The 14,873-nt window shown below is 32.9% G+C and overlaps 1 pseudogene; it reads left to right on the forward strand.

Moving 5' to 3' along the window:
• Positions 1-248: 248 nt before the first annotated feature.
• On the forward strand, positions 249-1,381 carry LOC115855589 (aminoacyl tRNA synthase complex-interacting multifunctional protein 1 pseudogene; annotated as a pseudogene).
• Positions 1,382-14,873: the final 13,492 nt, after the last annotated feature.

Genomic DNA, 14,873 nt, shown 5'->3' on the forward strand with positions numbered 1-14,873 from the left:
GACTTAACTTTTTTTTTCTTTTTTTAAGAAACGGGGCCGGAACTCTAAAGAAAGACCCCGACGTCCGGCGTCTTGCCTCTCGCCCAACCTGGCGACAAAATACAGAGACCGAGGAAGAGGTGCGGAATGGTTGGCGTTATTGGCTGAAGGAATGGACGACGGGGAGTGTGGTGTGGCAGCGCACGGGAAGGGGGCCACTGAATTTGAAGAAGAACCTGTGGACCGCTCAGGCGTTTAGCGAGGACACCTCATTGGGTCCTTTCTTGCTGCCTTCGTGAGCGGGAGGCTGTCCTTACCGGCTCCGGGCCGAGACGGCCGAGGTTCCGCCTGTTCACCGATACATGATTTTCTGCCGTTTCTTGGCAAAAATGGCAACCAGTGATGCCGTTCTCAAGAGACTGGAACAGAAGGGTGCCGAGGCAGATCAAATTATTGAATATCTTAAGCAGCAAGTTGCTCTTCTTAAGGAGAAAGCAATTTTGCAGGCAACTTTGAGAGAAGAGAAGAAACTTCGAGTTGAAAATGCTAAATTGAAGAAAGAAATTGAAGAATTGAAACAAGAGCTAATTAAGGCAGAAATTCAAAATGGAGTATAACAGATACCATTCCCATCTGGTATTCCACTGCAAGCTGATTCTGCGGTTTCTGAAAATGTGATACAGTCTATACCAATAACAGCCATATCTTCTGGGGCCAAAGAGCAGATAAAAGGAGGAGGAGGAGAAGAAAAAAAGATGAAAGAGAAAATTGAAAAGAAAGGAGAGAAAAAGGAGAAAAAACAACAACCAGCAGGAGGAAGTGCTGACTCTAAGCCTATTGATGTATCCCGTCTGGATCTTCGAATTGGTTGTATCATCACTGCCAGAAAACACCCTGATGCAGATTCTTTGTATGTAGAAGAGGTAGATGTTGGAGAAACAGCCTTAAGAACAGTTGTCAGTGGCCTGGTGAATCATGTTCCTCTTGAACAGATGCAAAATCGGATGGTGATTTTACTTTGTAACCTGAAACCTGCAAAGATGAGGGGAGTAGTATCTCAGGCAATGGTGATGTGTGCTAGTTCACCAGACAAAGTTGAAATCTTGGCATCTCCTAATGGGTCTGTTCCTGGAGACAGAATTACCTTTGATGCTTTCCCTGGAGAGCCTGACAAGGAGCTGAATCCTAAGAAGAAGATTTGGGAGCAGATCCAGCCTGATCTTTACACTAATGATGAGTGTGTGGCTACATACAAAGGAGCTCGCTTTGAGGTGAAAGGGAAGGGAGTCTGTAGGGCTCAAACTATGGCCAACAGTGGAATAAAATAAAATAAAACACTTCAGTTACTGAAATACATTAGAGAAAACTTAACAATAAAAAGAAATATATTTGTCACTTGTACCTAAAATAAAAAAAAAAAAAAAAAGAAACGCCATTCATCTTGTTTTATGATTTTGCTGAATATCTCCATGCAGTGTCTTTGAACATATTGCTGTGTCACCTGTATTTTCCTTCAACTGAATGTTAATTCTAGAATCGTGGTCTGATTCTGTTTTGTTTGCTTGTTTACTTTGCTTTTTCCAAGAATACTTCATAGATGGTATACTCTTCCAGCAGGAAACATATAAATGATAATCACTATTTTTCCTATTCCATAATGAACGATAAATCTATCTACCCAGTTCCATTTTTTTTTTTTTTTTTTTTGCGGTACGTGGGCCTCTCACTGTTGCGGCCTCTCCCGTTGCGGAGCACAGGCTCTGGACACGCAGGCTCAGTGGCCATGGCTCACGGGCCCAGCCGCTCCGCGGCATGTGGGATCTTCCCGGACCGGGGCACGAATCCATGTCCCCTGCATCGGCAGGCGGACTCTCAACCACTGCACCACCAGGGAAGCCCCCAGTTGCATTTTTGACATGGATTGCTAAATGTTCAGATTCTATCAGCCCTTCTTCTTGTTTAGCTGTAATACTACACAAAACAACTTTCCCTTAAAGTTTGTTTGCTACTCTGAGGCAGAGCTTGTCCCTGGTAGAGAGATTAAAAATTTATTTCTCTTCATTTGCCAATATTCAGAATATGGAGTTGCTTTCCAGAATTTTTCAAAGGTGACCTATGTGTTATTAATATACATTTCTGAGTAACATAATATTCTGGACTCAAATTATTGGATATGATTCAATATTTCACAATTATCATGCTTATTGATGCTCAAAATTGTCATATCTTTGGCCAGTAGGAGCAAATTCAGGACAACTTCTACACCTTCTTGACATGACCTCTATCTTTATCAGTTTCCTTCTTTCCTGACAAAGTATTTGCATATTTCTTGTCATAGAACTGGAATCAGTTATTTCTCCTCATTCATATTAGTGAGAATGATATTGAGACAATAATCTGTCAATAGTGATATTCATTGGTCTTATCTTTTCCTTTTCAAGGGATAAAGCCAGAAAGTACATATATATATATATATATATATATATATATATAAAGAAAATAAATCATAAGTTCATTCTGATATTTCCAGATCATATGTAGGATTCTGGATATTTACTTCTTTGATTTTATACTGATGTGTTTATCTGAAAAACTTGATTCATAATTATATTGTCATAATTAATAATTTTCTTTATCCTGTAGGCCATTTTCTGAATAAAAATACCAATATTACTATCAACAATTGAATAGTGAAAAGTTCATTTTTTTTCTTTGCAGTTTTTTCTCTTTAAGACATATCCCATCAGTCATATTACTACATTTTAAAATCAATGAAGATATTTGCTCTATATGAGCTATGCAAACAGCTTAATATAATTATATTTGTTTGTTTTATCTTACTTTCATTTTTTCGGATTTGCTCCTGTAATATAACTTTGTTTTATAATTACAAAAAAATACATCCAAAGCTAATTGTACAAAACAGAGAACTGTGACTTTTCTTCATGTGCTCTACTCACAGTATCATCCAACCTATTTTTTACTTAAGAATATATCCAAGAAAGCTATTAATATCAGTGTATATAGCATGTCTTCATTACTAATCCCTTGATTAATTGAAGGATAACTGGATTAAAAACAGTCTTTGACTATTGGTTTAAATTGTTGCTTTTTCTAGGATTATTCATTATGTATTTAATTTCTTTTCATTTTTTGTTATTTATATATTTAATATGACTAAAACATGCAAGATAAAAATGTATAAATAATATTTTGTGTTTTTGTTGATCTCTTTAATATAAATTTATTTACTATAAATCTTTCTCATAACTGCTATTCCATAATTCCAGTTGCTTTGTTTTCATTATCATTTCCAAGATGTTCTGAAATTTCAGACTGTAATTTCCCTTAGACCCAATAGTTGATTAATAAAATTTTGAAATTTCCAAGAAGAATGTGTTTTTAATTATTGATTTTGTCATGGAGTTCTAATTTTATTGTACTTTGGTCAGAGAATACTCTTTCTAATATATATATATATATATATATATATTTTTTTTTTTTTTTTCTTCTGCAGTGTGTGGGCCTCTCACTGTTGTGGCCTCTCCCATTGAGGAGCACAGGCTCCGGACATGCAGGCTCAGCGGCCATGGCTCACGGGCCCAGCAGCTCCGTGGCATGTGGGATCTTCCCGGACCGGGGCATGAACCCATGTCCGCTGCATCGGCAGGCGGACTCTCAACAACTGCGCCACCAGGGAAGTCCTCTAATATTTTTAACTTATTACTGTGAATCATTTTTGGTTACCATAGTGGTAGTCAAGCTTCATGCATATGCCATTTGTAATCAAATTCCCAAACAAGAGAGAACATCATCCTTACAGAAATTTCCTTCATGGCTTCTTTCTCTTTCAATTATTTTACTCATTTACCTATAGAAAACAATAATTCTGATTATTTTCTAGCACATGTTAATCAGGCTTCTTCTAGAAATTCACCTAAATGAATCGGACAGGAAGAGTCTTTTGTGTAAGGATACAATTACCTTCAATTTTTTTCTAATATAAAATTTAAGACTAAATTTATCCCCCAGCTATTTTTATAGCTGTATCATTGTTTGATATGTTATTCTCTCTAGTTCAAAATATTTTCATGTTGTACATGTGTGTGCCTATGGTGTGTATGTATGTGTATGAGAAAGAGATTCTTCCTTGATCTCTGAATTATTTATGTGTATTGTTAATCTTCATAGAATTTATGGTTCCAGAGATATATAATTTATTACCATAATTGTATTTTATTGAGTCTTTTAATTATGCATCTATGTATCTATTTATGTATAGTTTATTTACAATATTATATCAGTTTCAGGTGTACAGCATGGTGATTCAGTAATTTTACAGACTACATTCCAAGTTATAGTAAAATAACCACCATAATTCCCTGTGCTGTGCAACATATTTTTTTGCTTATCTCTTTTATACATAGTAGTTTATATCTCTTAATCCCATGTACCTATCTTTCCCATCCTCCCTTCCCTCTCCCTACTGGTAATCAATAGTATGTTTTCTGCATCCCTGAGTCTGTTTCTGTTTTGCTATATACATTAATTTGTTTTAGTTTTTAAATTCCACATGTAAATGAAATCATGCAGTATTTGTCTTTCTCTGTCTGACTTATTTCACTAAGCCTAATATTCTCTAGGTCAATCCACTTCATTGCAAATAGCAAAATTTCATTATTTTTATGGCTGAGTAATATTCCAGTGTGTGTGTGTGTGTGTGTGTGTATATATATATAAAATATCACACCTTCTTTATCCATTCATCTGTTGATGGACACTTGGGTTGCTTCTGTATCTTGGATATTGTAAATCATGTTACTATGAACATTGTGATGCATGTTACCTTTTCAAATTATTGTTTCTGCTTTTTCTGGATATATACCCAGGAGTGGAATTGCTAGATCATATGGTAGTTTTATTTTCAGTTTTTTGAGGAAACTCCATACTGTTTTCCACAGTGGCTGCAACAATTTACCTTCCCACCGACAATGTACAAGTGTCCCCTTTTCTCCACATCCTCGTCAATATTTATATGTAGACTTTTTGATGAAAGCCGTTTTGACAGTTGTAAGATATCTCTTGCTTTGATTTGCATTTCTCTAATATTTAGTGATGTTGAGCATCTTTTCATGTGCCTGTTAGCCATCAGTATGTCTTCTTTGCCAAAATGTCTATTCAGGTCTTCTGCCCATGTTTTGATCTGGTTGTTTGCTTTTTTTGATATTGAGTTGTATTAGCTGTTTATATTTTTTTGGATATTAACCCCTTGTTGGTCATATCTTTTGCAGATATTTTCTCCCACTCAGTAGGTTGTCTTTTCATTTTGTCAATGGTTTCCTTTGCTATGCAAAAGTTTTTTTTAAGTTTAATTAGGTCCCATTTGTTTATTTTTTATTTATTTATTTTGCCTTAGGAGACAGATCCAAAAAAAAAAAAATACTGCTGCAATTTATGTGAAAGAGTGTTCTGCCTATGTTCTTTTCTAGGGGTTTTATGGTTTCAGGTCTTACATTTAGGTCTTTAATCCATTTTGAGTTTATTTTTTGTATATGGTGTGAGGAAATGTTCTAATCTCATTCTTTAACATGTAGCTGTCCAGTTTTCTCAGCACCACTTATTGAAGAAACTGTCTTTTCTCCATTCTTTCCTCCTTTGTCATAGATTAATTGACCATAGTTGTGTGGGTTTTTTTTTCTCTATTCTGTTCCATTGATCTGTGTCTGTTTTTGTGCCAGTACCATGATGTTTTGATTACTGTAGCTTTGTAGCATAGTTTGAAATTTGGGAAGGTGACACCTCCAGCTTTGTTGATTTCTCTCAAGATTGTTTTGGAAATTAGGGGCTTTTGTGGTTCCATATAAATTTTAGAATTATTTGTTCTAGTTCTGTGAAAAATGTCATGGGTATTTTGATAGAGATTGCCTTAAATCTGTAGATTGTTTTGGATATTATGGCCATTTAACAATATTAATTCTTCCAACCCAATAGCATGAGATATCTTTCATTTCTTTGTATCATCTTAAATTTTCTTCATCGGTGTTTTATATCTTTCAGAATATAGGTATTTCACCTCCTTGGTTATGGTTTTTCCTAGGTATTTCACTATTTTTGATATGACCTTAAACATGTTTTTAACTTTCTTTTTCTGATAGTTTATTATTAGTGTATAGAAAAGCAACAAATTTCTATATATTAATCTACTATCCTGCAATTTTACTGAATTCACTTATTAGTTCGAATAGTTTTTTAGTGGAGACTTCAATGCTTTCTACATAAAGTTTTATGTCATCTGCAAATAGTGGCAGTTTTACTTCTTCCTTCAAATTTGGATTCTTTTTATTCCCTTTCCTTGTCTGATTGTTGTGACTAGGACTTCCAATACTATGTTAAATAGAAGTGGTGAGAATGGGTATCCTTGTCTTCTTCTTGAATTTAGAATTCCTGAGTATGATGCTAGCTGTGGGTTTGTTTGAGCCTTTTAAATTATTTGACATTTGTTTAAATTTCATCAAATGCTGTATCTTGCTGAATGTCCCATGTACAATTGAAAAGAATGCATATTGTGAAGGTTTTAGGTTCAGTGTTCTATACATCACAACCAATTCCAGGTGATTGAGAGTGTTTTTTAAAACATCTATATCTTTATTAACATTTTTCCTAGTTGTTGTTATAAATTTCTGAAAGACAAGTTTAATGTTACACATTCAGCTTATCATGTAGTCTATTTCTTTATGTCTATCAATTCTTGTTTCATAAATTTAGAAGCTGTTATTTGATCATATATAAATTTTACATATGTTTTTAATATATGTCCAAAAGTGAACATATATTTTTTAACATATATATTTTTGATTGTTTGATTTTTCTGAATAATTCATCTTTCATAATTATGAAATACTACCCTTCATCTCTTGCATTTATATTTGTCTTAAAATTTACTTTTTTCCCATATAAATTTAGCACACACAGTCCACTTATTCTTCTTATGCTTTGAGTTGGTATTTTTCTGTTCAATTACTTTCAACATAACACTTTATATAAAAATATCATTTTTAGAATTAGTTTTCTCCATTCTGTCAATATCTTTCATTTAATTGGCATATTTAGTGCAATAATTAACATCTAGTGCAATTATTTTTAAAATTGAATTCTAGAATTTTATTTTAATTTATTGTTTATCTTCCTCTTTTTTATTTCTGTCTCTCTTTTCTTTTTTTTTTTTTTTTTGCAGTACGCAGACCTCTCACTGTTGTGGCCTCTCCCATTGCAGAACACAGGCTCTGGATGCACAGGCTCAGCGGCCATGGCTCACAGGACCAGTTGCTCCACAACATGTGGGATCTTCCCAGATCAGGGCATGAGCCCGTATGCCCTGCATCAGCAGGCGCACTCTCAACCACTGCACCACCAGGGAAGCCCTGTCTCTCTTTTCTTGTTTCTTTTGGATTACTGGAATATTTCTAGACTTTTAGTTTATTTAATGACATTTTCAATAAGACTATTTGCACACATTCTCATTGCTTGCTCTAGCGATTAAAATACACCTCCATAAGTTTTCATAGTCTTCTAAAAATAATATATTTACACCTGACATAAAACATAGAAAACTTGTGACTGCATATAAAAATTTGTTCACTGCAAGTCCTTCATACTGTAGTTGTCATAGATACTACATTATGACTACATATGTTTTAAAACCCCAAAGACAATGATATATTATAATTTTCTTTTAAAATACTTATACATTGTTAAGAATATTAAAAAGGAAAATATCCTTTGATTCATCATTTTTTTCTTTTCTTTGATTCCTCTTCCAGATTTAATATCTTCTAATACCATTTCATAACATTATCCTTCATTTCAAAGAAATTCTTTCCACATTTCTTGAAGTTCAGATTTTCTGTTCTGGCAAAAGATTCTCTTTGTTTCTTTTTTCTGAAAACATCTTTATATAAATTTCATTTTTAAAATATATTCTTAGTGGATGTAGAAATTAATTTTGGTGACACTTTAAAAATACTGTGTTCCATTGTCTTCAGACCTCCATTGTTTCTGAAAAGAAGTCCATGATCATTTAAATCATTATTCCTCTGTGCTTAGCATGCTTCTTTCTCCTGGTGGTTCTTATAAGATTAATGTAGATTTTCTCTTTATTTTTTGTTCTCAGTGGCTTGATGAGAAGTCTTGGTAATTTTCTTTGTTCTTATCCTATGTGGGTTTTGCTGGGCTTCTTGAATCTGTAAATTTGTATCTACCACTATGTTTGCAAAAATTTCAGCCATTATTTCTTTAAATAATGTGTCTCTTTTTAAGACTCCAATTGCAAATATCTTAGAGTTTTTGATATTTTTCCACATGACCCTAAAGGTCTGTTCCTTTATTTTTCAATCTTTTATCTATTCTTGAATTTCCACAGAAAAATACTCTATTAGTCTAGGTTTATGTAAGTAAATATTAAAGAATCAAATGTCATTTTTGATAGGATAGTATTATGTTTTAAACATTAAGATTTAGCAATAAAAATGGTGAAGTTTATTATAGTGTGTTAGTATATTCAGATAGCTTCATCCTGTCTACTGATTTATCTATTTACATGTCAATAATCTACAACAGAGGTTGATAAACTGTGGCCCATGCTCTGGCCGTCTGTTTTTCTAAATAAATGTTTACTGGCTTACAGATACTTCCTTTTCTTTACATATTTTCTAAGACTTCTTTTGTACTACAATGCCAGAATTAAGTAATTGCAACAGAGATCATAAGAACCAGATGTCTAAAATATTACTATCTTGACTTTTAAAGAATAAGTTTGAGAACTCCTGATATTGAATATAGATAATTTAAAAATACAGCAAAATATCTCTATATTAATGAGTTTAAGAGATTAGGTGTTATAATTAGCAGCAAGTTATAAACCATTTTTGTGAGAATAATTTGTGTATAATTCATTAATAACATATCTAATGAATACGTATGTCCCCACTGAGAAGCAAAGAATGATTTATTCATTATCTGGTTTTGAATACAAAACATATTAGCAACAGTTTTTTCATATATGAAAAGAAAATCATCACTGATACTAATGACATAGTAATTAATTGAAAATCAATCTAGTGAAATCTGTATGTTCTAATTGTTGCTTAGAGAAGAAAAAATATATTTTATAATAACTTGACAAGAAGTCAGGTAATATACTAATACTTGTCACTAGTCTATTATCTGGACTAGTGCACAATAAAAGTTAAATTTTGGTTATATAGTAAATATATATAAAAGATTTATAAAAATACTTCTCCTAAATCAAAAGCTAATGGACATTAATGATCCTATCACTAAAAAAATTATACAAGGAATTGTTTCAAAATAAATCAAAGTGAAAATACATAAGGTATTCTTATAAATAAGAATTCAGGATGCATCACTAGATTTCTAGGTACTGAATTTAATCATCACATAAAGATTATCAAGTATTTTAAAGGTATTAAGAGAGAGAGCCCAAGGCACATGTTATATGCAAATCAATTACAAATTAAATCAATGTATCATTTTATATTGAGCAAAGGATAAAAAGTTCCTGAGACTGTCCTAAACTAGGACAGAAATGGACTTCCCTGGTGGCGCAGTGGTTGAGAGTCCGCCTGCCGGTGCAGGGGACACGGGTTCGTGCCCCGGTCCGGGAAGATCCCACATGCCGCGGAGCGGCTGGGCCCATGAGCCATGGCCGCTGAGCCTGTGCGTCCGGAGCCTGTGCTCCACAATGGGAGAGGCCACAGCAGTGAAAGGCCCGCGTACTGCAAAAAAAAAAAAAAAAAAAATGTAGGACAGAAATAACTATTGACGAAACAAATGTTTGGCTAATTATCTTAGGAGAAGATCTGGGAAAATAGATGAATTCAGATCTGTGCCTGACAGGTACAAGGACAGAAACTTTATCACATCAACAGGAAGGGAAATCCTAAAACAAAGAATCCTGGACTGAAAACTCAGTCCCTTCGTTAAGAGAGTGAATGAAAACTGGTGAATGGAAACTATGGAAATTGGCCACAAGTCAACCAAAAATCACTTAAGATCATAGCAATGACTGACTGTACATACATTTCTTTAACTAGTACTTGCTATATTAAAGTCATTCTTAAAGGATCTTACCTGTATATCAAATAAAGAAGACAATAAGAACTAATGTTTATGTAGTGCTCAATCTGCTTCAGGCACTATTTTAAGTGCTTTAAAACATTAATTTATGTACTCTTCAAAAGACAGTTTCTCTATATCCACAGACTCACGTTAACTGTCCTAGAAACCTGTTCTTAACTCCTGTTCTACCACAAAACCAAATTTTAAAGAGAAAATATTGAGTTCTGCAAAGTTTGGAGGTCCCTAAGACCATTCCCACTTCTCACACAAACTACAAGTCCAGGGGTCCCTAGGACCACCTTTCAGTTCAATAATTCACTCAAGACTCACAGAACTCATTGAAAGCTGTAATATCACAGTCACTATTTAATAGAGTAAAAAGATACAGATTAAAATCATCCACAGGAACAGAGGCATGGGATAGAGTCTAGAAGACTTCCAAATTTGAAGATTCCAGTGGAACTGTGAACAATACTGATAGTTCTCAGCAATAATGTATAGCAATATACATAGAGTATGGGTAACCAGGGAAGTCACCAAAGACCTGGTATCCAGAATTTTAGTGGGATTTGGTCATGTGGATATGGCTGACTGCCCATGTGGCTGACCTCAGCCTCTAGCCTATGCAGAGATCTAGCTGATACCTTCTGGTTCAAAGCTCCCATGATAAAGTATTGTCAGTATAGACTATCAGGCATGTCCCAAGGCCCCCTGGAAAACAAAGTCATTTTTTCAAGTAGGATATTCCAAGGGATTAGAGATTAGCTCCCAGAAAATGAGGGCAAAGACCAGAACTCTTTTTGAGTAAGGTTAATTCTTTAAGTACACTAGTCTGTAGCTGTACTTTACCTTGATTGAGCTCTTTATGTTCATATAAATATGGAAGGTACAGAGAAAATACCTTTTTCAGATATTTATTAAAGGAAATTGTACTGTAACTAAGTGATAAACACAAAAATATATCTAGTTGTACAGTCCATCTTATCCAAATATGCTACTTCTCTAAATGGCACACTAAAATCCCTTTCAAATTATTGTTATATGGCCTCAAAAGTATCCTGCATATTTTCCTTCACCTGACAAATGGAAAATGTCTTTGGTGAGGAAATACGTACTGAAAATGATTATTATAATTTGTTCCCCTCTTGTCATGGATGCAAGAAATTTCTAAGAGAGATATAACCTAAAATACAGTAACAACTAAGTATGCTGCAATTTCCTGTCTTGGGAAATTATCCTTTTCCCTAATTATGAATCAAACTCTCATTACCAAGACATTCAGAAAAGTTGTAAAGGACAAGTATAAACCCTTACTTTGTAGTCAACACAAGGTACAAGAATAACAAAGTAGGGAACTTACAGTGCGGTGTAGCTGAACTGTTTGGCACAATTTGAAATACTTTACATAAATATTTGTTCCCTGGCTTTATAAGTTGAAATTAAAAAGTAAATATACCTTTAAATAAGCTTACTACACTGAACTAAACATGGTAAACTCCATGTATCAGTAAAGAAATATGCCTATTTGTGTTATAGTATGAACATGCGTAAATCAGATACTTTGTTTTGAACACTATTCAGAATGTGGTAATGTGGAATTACCTTTCAAAATTTTCAGTACAGCTATTAGAATATAGTAGCTGCTGGCATTCTGACTTCTAGCTATAATGACTACTTGCACTGAAAATAAAATGCATCATTTTTGGACATTCATTTTCAATTTCATCTTCCAAGTAGAATGTTATCATGTACAAGATCAATAGAGTGATCTGACCAAACACACAAATCAGATTACACTCTCCCTCTTCCACCATTAAAATTTAAACCTATAAGAGAACATAATACATCATTCAAAGGTTTCCAAATTTTTGCAACATTTTCTATAGCACACAAGAGAATTTCTTTTGGCAAGCTAATGAAATCCAACTAATTGGATATTTTATTTAATACAAGTTTCATTGAGGTCATGTTTATAATGTCATTAATCAACTTTCCCTTTTTTTATTAACTGATTCATGGCAAATAATGCACACTTTATTTTATATTTTCTATTTTGCACATTGAACATCCATTTAAAATACATTTATTTTTCAGAGGTGTCTCATAACATGTCTCCCAGCAGCGAATATTACCCAGAGGTCATTGTGTACCCAAATTCTTTGGCTAAACTCATAAACTATAATTTCTGTAAATTGTAATTTACAGAATTTATAATTTATTTTTTATAAATCATAATTCATATAATTTTATAAATTATATAATTTATAATTTCATAAAGTATAATTTATTAAGCCAAAATCTATTTTTAAAAGAGTATTGTGTTGAAGATTTATCTCGAAGGGAGGGAAACACTCTTTTTCAAGGATATTTTTAGCTCCTGATGAAAACTGGTCATAAAAAAGTGTTGAATAAAATTAATTTAGATATGTTACAGGACTTCACTAAAGAGATATCTATGAGCTGCCTCAGGCTACTGGAAAGTGTTAAACATTTCTCATAACTAATCTAATAACCACCCAATAATAGAATGAAATATTTCATCATAACCTATTAGTTCCCCTTCCTTTACCACAATTCATTCTACTCACAGTTATCAAGGGACAACTATCAGATATGTGTAAGTCTCAATCCTTTCTTAAGCTAACAGTAAATACAAAATACAGGCCAAAGTAAAATGCAGACCACAGTTGATATTTCTACATGTGTTGCATGCATATCAGAAAAGTACATAATTTTAAAACTATGAGAAGAAATTTGATTTAAGTAGCAATAGGATAATCGTCATCTCAGAGATTTTTACTCTTATTTTTTAAGGGGGAAAGGGCACAGATGTATTTGTTTGTATAATCTGTACAGGCACAATCAGGCTGATTCAATAGCAGGGAAAATTCTTATTAGCAGCAAGTAATCAGTGAATAACGCAGCAGGAGAAAATGCTTTATTTTCTAATTTCTAACTCTAATCTCTATTTTCTAATATATTAATTTATTTGCATGACTGTTTTCCGCAAATATGACTGCTTAATACAGTTAAATAGGTGGAGGTATTTTTGTTTTTAAAAATGCCATACACTACACATTCATTTTTAAAAATATTTAAAAATAGACTTATCTTTGAACTTCATAACCAATAAACCATCATTTTGTTATTTAAATCATGTGAGATTTCATAAAATTACATATACCTATAATACTTTGATCTAAATTCAGGGTTTTTTTAAATTCCGATTTAATTAAATAATGAATTATAGTATAGTATTCATAGTGAAACCCAACTGATCTCCATGCTTTCACATATGCAAAATCCCCTACATTATAGATCAAAACAGTGTGCCTTTATCTGAAGTCAACCCAAAATTGCTAGTGCTCATGTTTTTCCCATCAGTTTATCTAAATGAGTGATTACAAACAGCAACTAGCCTACTGCCCACTCCAGATTCTGTGTCATTATTCACTGGCCCATTCCTTCCCTCACTCCCAGAAACCACATATGGATTCTATTTTCTAAATGCCTCCTAATTTTTCTCCTACCAATTGCCACTAATTTGGTCATGCTATCATTAATTCTTCCCTGAATTTCTGCGAGTTATCATTGTTGCCTGATAAGCCACTGTTCTCTACCTTTTAGTCAAAGTATGTCATACCCCTCCTTGAAAATATTCAACAATATCATTCTTACCAAATTACCACATTTCTCTTATTTGCTCCACTGACATCTTACTTAATTCACCATGTAACTTATGAAAAACATTGTCTTTGCATATTTACTTTCTCTGTGTTTGTTTAGGTATTTAAGAACATCATCCCTTAAGATAGACTAGCTTCTTAAGGTAGATGACTTCAAAAGTATCCTGACTATTTTCCTACACTGAAAATTGAAAAATATATTTCGTAATGAAAATATATTACATACTCCTGTGTATACATTTACTAGCTGTGTAATCTTGGTCAAGTTATTTAACCACTCTGTAGCTCAGTTTTCTCATCTGTTAGATGCAGATAACAATAGAATTTATCACACAGAATTGATGTAAACATTGCATACAATAATATGTCAAAGCACACAGAATAGTGCCAGAAGCACATTAAACACTATATCAATATTAGCTATTATTTCTTAAGTAGTATATGAAAACAAAAAAGTTTTCTACTCATCATTACCTAAGACAGTATTTCTTAGAGTTTATGCTAAATTGTTATATGTTAAAGAATATATCTACCATTAATAAGTTAATTAATTCATGAATAAACTCAAAATGATTGTTAAATGAAGCAATAGATATTACTTTCCACCCAAAAGCTAGAGGATATGATGGAATTCTATATGCATAATTGTTATCAAAAAAAGTTAAGCACAATGTCAGTAATGATTACATGCTATAAATACACTATAATAAATAAAGTTTTTAATTTTCATCAATTCCATCACCTTGTTTAGAAAATAAACATAAGCAATTTATTTCTATCATTTTTATAATTGGTTGCCTTCTTATTCAAGATAAGCAAACTACAATGGTATCCTATAACTAAAAGATACAAAGATTTCTATCAATTTCCATTAAAATAATAATTAGTGTTGAATTCTTTCTCATTCTTTATTTTATAAGAAATAACCCAATATTACTTTGGGATCAGAAGGCACCCTGTACATAACTAAGCTACATATATTAATGATACAATTATAGTGGTTTTTATAAAAGTCCTTCTACAAGTAAGAACTCCACTATGAAAAAATTATGATGCAGATAGAGCCTAAAG

The sequence above is a fragment of the Globicephala melas genome, chromosome 4, assembly GCF_963455315.2.
Source record: "Globicephala melas chromosome 4, mGloMel1.2, whole genome shotgun sequence".
In the NCBI taxonomy this organism is placed as follows: domain Eukaryota; kingdom Metazoa; phylum Chordata; class Mammalia; order Artiodactyla; family Delphinidae; genus Globicephala; species Globicephala melas.